Below are 6,189 nucleotides of genomic sequence, written 5' to 3' on the forward strand. Positions count from 1 at the left end.
TGTGTGTGTGTCCATTTACTCGTGTGTCCATTTACTCTTGTATAAGACGGAAATTTGAATTAGTAAACGCAGAAAAGGAGCAAGGAAAAGAGAGAATGACAGTTTTGTTAAGATGATGCTGAAAGTGAGACATCTAGAACTGGCTTTATATACTAACAGCGGAAAGTTCAGGTAAGCTATATACTTTAAACTAATGTACAGTTACAGTTTTTAATAGTTGTGCAATGCACTGTACTTATCCTGTCTGAACTTTCGTGCATTTTGTCTTGTGTGATGCAGATTGATGTAACTGATTGGCAGAGAGGTGTGTTGTCTGTTGACTGCATCACGCATGATCTGTTTCTACACGTTTAACTGCATGTATTAAAAAACTATTCAAAACACAATACTTTAATTAACCTGGAAGTCAGTGGGATGGAGAACAAGGCCAGTATCAAATAGCAAGCTGTAGTTTATAGTCATAGGCTTATTACTGGCTGATCCAAATTCACTGAATCACTTTCTGTGTGTGCGTGTGCGTGTGTGTGTGTATGTGTGTGTGTAATCTATTACAAATGCATGCAGTGAATTATTTAATGCATGCAGTGAAAACTTGTTTAGTTTAGCAGAACTTTGTCCATCTAGTTCATACGACTGGTTTAAATTAATTGGATAATACTCAGTACATCTTCTTCTAAAAATATGCTAATATAGTTTTTTTTATATATATATATATATATATATATATATATATATATATATATATATATATATATATATATATATATATATATATATATATATATATATATATATATACAGGTTTTTAGAGGTAGTTTACATTATATTGCCACTTCAGGTCACACTACCATAACTCTGCACGACATTATCTCAATGCCAAACTGCTTTCTGTTTCTGGATGTGTTCTTTATGGAGCCCTTTACAAAAGGAAATATTTTCCCATTTTCATGAATGATGTACATCTTTAAGAAAAAATAAAGATTGAAAAGCCAGCTTTTCACTGAACATCTTTGCACTTGACAGACTGCAATAATATATATATATATATATATATATATATATATATATATATATATATATATATATATATATATATATATATATATATATATATATATATATATATCCTATTATGTCCGTACTGCCTGTAGACACCAAGGTCCTATTATCACAACTGAACTTGTTTTATGGCACAGATCTTTATTTGTGTTGTATTTACTCTCAGATGTATGTCACTGTGGATAAAAGCTGCTCAGTGAAATTGCAGAATTGTAAAAACTGAAATTGTAGATCTGTGAATTTCATGAAATTTCAACACAGCACACTCAGGCAAGTGAGGAGATAGTGTGACTATAAGAAGCCTGACGCCATGACATTTCATGAAACCAGTTCAATGTCACAAAAAAATACACGATCTGTATTTACATTTTTTGCACCTAACGCTTGTTAGTTTGTTGGCATGAAAATCACAAATGCCAGACATTTTTTTTTGTCTGCATTTATTCTCATTGTTTAACTCCACAAAAGAGGTGTCAACATTATATGAGATTGATGCATATTTTAGTCTTGCAGCCAAATATTTTAAAATTTGCCAACTACTAACTGTCCATCAATAAAACAGAAAAAAAAAAACAACACAAAAGAAAAAGGGATTCAATAAATAATTAAAGAAATGGTACTGAGCACCATAATTGTGGATGTCTTGACAGTATAGAACAGAATAGGCCGGAAGAGGATACTAGTGAAAGAGAATGAGTTTAGGGTAGAGACTCTGGAGAGGTTCTCAGCACATTCTGGCGGGTCCCATCATTCGCTGACGAATGCCAGATAATTCTTGCAATTTTCCAGCTTTCTAGATCTCCCCGAATTAGTGACATGAGTGTGTGATTGTGACCATGAGTTGATGTCTTCCTGTTATTAATGCAAATGCTCCACCAAAATAACCATTTGTTTGTGAATGTGAAAACACATCTCATAAACTTCATTCCAAATGCTAATTGGAATAACTGAGGGATATAGAGTGTTCTAATTTAGATTTTTGTTTTAACACAGGATTTTTTTCACAAATGAGACAGGCAATTTGACAAACTCTCTTTGTTGTGTGGCATTCCATCGAGAAATATGAGCTACCAGATATCAGTTTACATACCAGTGTAATGTATTATGAATCAGGTACTAGTGTGTGGTATTTGTTGTATACATTTTAATGAAATGTTACTCATCTTCATGTTTGGTCTTTAGTTTTTTGTATCAGTGTGTACAGTGGAGGTGGATTTTGTGTTTAATAATAGTTTGATTCATCTTCCACTAATCTGCCTGCCAACATTTATAAATCCATGTATACTTATTTATAAAGTTCATGTTTTTTAAAGAGTTATTTGTATAATTATCCTAACCTTTATTATGTCTTACAACGATCACAAGTTTATGCTCTTTAAATAAATTATGGAAAAATGGTTAAGGATTAAGTTTTATACCTTTGTCTTTGATGTTTTTGGCATTTGGCAGTGATTAGCAGTTGTTCCATCTTAGTCAGATCTTCCTTCTTCTTCCTCTTCCACGTCCTGTGCAAAAGAGGAATAAGACAGCATTAATAAACTGATTTTGTTAGTGACTTTTCTATCTAGGTAACTTGTTTTCCTGATTATTAAAGTTCAAATTCAGTAATAATACACATTTAGCTTGCTAATGATATATGACCAAAAAAAGCTAACTATGTATTTAAAAGAAATAATTTATCTTCTACTCGGTCTATTAATTGTTTTAAAAGGACGCTTAATCGAGGATTAAAGCACAGCTCATCAATCAAACAATCCCAATAATGTCAACAGAAAGCCCTTGTCACAAACTGGTGGTGTGGGGTTTGAAAGAAGCGGGCATTTAGGAGGCAGTATGGGCTTAATTAAAGATCTTGCTGAGAATGATTTCAAATATAGGGTCCAGTGTTTGTTTTTAGCGCTTAACATATACCAGTCTACCATAACATTAAAGCCATCTGCTTCATACTGTGTAGGTCCCACTTGTTCTGTCAAGTTTGTTTGACACTGGGACACTGGCAGTGGATTGTTGGGGTCCTGTGGGTTGCTCCTGAGCACTTGTTGCGGTGTGCGGGGATACAATGGGCGAGGCTGCTGCATGCCATCCAAGAATAACATTGCCTAGTGGGGTGTGCTTGGTCTGCAATAACATTTAGGTGGGTGGTCTGTGTCTAAGTAGCCTAAAAGCCACATAAATACCAAGATCTTGGGCTTCCTAGCTGTATGTTGCCTTGCAACCAGATTAGGGAGGGTTATAAATAATGGAATCTGACCTGTTCTGTGGGACAAACTATGTGATAACACAATTTCTATAATACCCCAAGCGTCTTTTTCTATATTACGTTCTGAAAAAGAAAGTTGTCATATCACCATATATTGGACAACATATGCAGCAATATTGATGTATCCATGACAGCTATCAATGATATCGGGCAACTCATACAGTAATTAATGTAAAGCGACAATTTGTGGTTTTAAGAACAGCTTTGTGCTCTAACTATTTAAACCAATGAGGCTGCCTGGCAATCAGTAGACATGCTACATAAAAACAGGTCATTTAATCACCCGTTTGCCAAGAAATACGCTAGTAACAACTCATAACTCTCTCAGACTATAACTTGTTTTTACATTTCTGTTTCAGTTAATTTGCAAATAGCAGACATGTGAGTGGTATCAGTATTCTAATCTAACTCTCTACAATAAGGTGAAATTTTCCATTTCTTGTAGTGTTGCAGTTTTTTTTAATGTTTTTTTTAATGTTTTTTTTTTTTTTGCACCTGTGGTTTTCTTGATCAAATATCAGCTGGGAAGCAGATTATGGATTCAGACCAGGAAATGTATCACTAGTTTTTAACTTATTTCTGACTGTGATTTGATAAGTTTGCGCCTCCATCATGAAAAGCCTTTTATTTAGCACTTAACCAGTAACTGGAGACCCACTGGTTTGAGAAATGGCCCACTGAACCATTTAGCAACTTTCTGATTACCCAAGGGATGTGTAAATACTGTATTATCAAACTTCTCATCTTTCTCTTGAATACATCACTTCAGACAATCACAAGGATAAAGTTTACATCATTTATCTCTGTGATAAAGAAGGCTATTATCTGTTGTGTGTTCAATAATAAACAGATTATGAGGCATGCTTAAAAACAATATGACAAATTCACAGCGGGCTCCATTTAGTCATTTTTAAACAAATCCTGTGATAATATGAAAATGACATACTTCTTTATTGTTCTTTCTTTATTGCTCTCTTTTCTATTGCTCTTTAGGTTATTCAAGAGATCAGTCCTATGCCAGCTGGAAACTGTGTCTCCCGACACTGTGTCTGACTCACAGGTCTTATTTGTACTAAGGTACACTTACTTCATACTTGTATCTGCAGATTTGCCTCTAAGGTGATCTGATATGCTGTTTTTGATGTAATTTGTTTCTGTAAAAGTTTTCTTGTTTCAAATTTTATCTTCATTTGCATTTCTGAGAGATGTGCCTTTAAAGTGACTAAAATGCAGATATGAACACACAGGGGGAGCAGATCTGAAGAAGCCTCTTGGATGAGAGGTGAAACGTCTTCAAGGAACTTTCTTAAAGTCCAGTTGGATTGATTTAAACAACTTTGGATATCCTAGAAAATTCCCGTAGAATTCTTGGAAAATTTCTATAAAATTCATGAAAAATTGCCATAAATTTCCTGGAAAATTCCCATAAAATTGCAGGAAATTTTCCAGAAAATTCCTGGAAAATTGATGGGAATTCATTTTTTAATCTGTCTTTTGTGAGTTTCTGAACTTTTGGGAAATGCAATGCTTCACTGCTAGACTGTCTCGTCAACAAGAATAAAATTGCTGATGGTTCAGTGAATAATTATTAAATGTCTATACTGGGTATAATACATCAGTGGCAAACAGGAGGTGACACATAACCATCTTGTGACAGATCCTGCGACTGGCTAAACTGGTTGTATTTCAAGCGATGCTCTCAAAAGGTTATACAAGAGCTGGTCGGTATTCATATAAAGAGGCTCATACTTAAGTTCACCGTGAACTCACTACACTTCAGATCAATCATAATTTAACAATGAATAATCAGTTACAGCCAGAAATTTCGAAGAACAGTGCCAACAAATTTAACTGTAATAAGAATGTATCTAAACAATACAATAACATCAACATGCCTGTCGTCAAAAGCAGGTAGAGTTGTCAGCAACAAAGGTGGTAATAAAGAGCTGATGTGTATGCATTAAAACCTTTAAACATGAGTCATAATTTGTATTTTAAAAAATGTAGATGTTTAAATTTCTTATACCATATCTAAGCGAGTTAGGACAGATGACTGTCCAGAGTGTTCCCCTATCGTCTGTCCAAAGCATGGAGGAACTGATTGGAATTTGTCCCCATAACATCCTGGAAAAGCAAGCATAAAAAATGGCAATAATTCTGCAAAGGGCTCCACATTTTTGCATTAGAAATAATGCTAGAATACTGAATATAGTTTCAAATTACATTTAATGTCAACAATCAGTGCAAATTGGTGAAGTGATGTAATGTTAAGTGATCAGAGGATGGTAATAACAGAGAAGTTGGTAACACAGCAGCATGTTTACACCTTTGCAACTTGAGGCTCCCTCTGGTGTTTATAAGATACCAGTGACCCCCACCACCAACATTAAGACATGCATTCGTGTGACAGTCATTAACACCAAGGATACTGACAGCACCTCAAACACCCAATGTAGCAATATAGAAAAGCTGGTTTCAAGGTACTTCATAAAGGGTAAGAATCAGCTAATAATCGGAATCATCCACTTGTGACATCAAGGTTAATCAGTTTACTACTGCTAACATAATTTGCTCAGTAGCACAATGATGCCAAATTTCCTTTGCATGAAGACATTAGCTTCCAAAATATCGTGTGTAACAGACTAACAGTCACTCATTTCTCAATTTCTCACACCCAGATCCCAGAGCTGTGCTGCGAGATGGACAAATATCCAGAGGATAAATCCAAAATTCAGACCTAATTTTAAATAATCTAAGTGTTTAAAATCAGTGGTTCATAGAGCCTTATTAGAGTACAGCTTAATGTCAGCATGCACTGAAAGCTAAAAAGGGAATATTTCAATTTGCATCCCAAGTATGAGTGCTTACAA

The sequence above is a fragment of the Amphiprion ocellaris genome, chromosome 5 (assembly GCF_022539595.1).
Source record: "Amphiprion ocellaris isolate individual 3 ecotype Okinawa chromosome 5, ASM2253959v1, whole genome shotgun sequence".
Classification (NCBI taxonomy): domain Eukaryota; kingdom Metazoa; phylum Chordata; class Actinopteri; family Pomacentridae; genus Amphiprion; species Amphiprion ocellaris.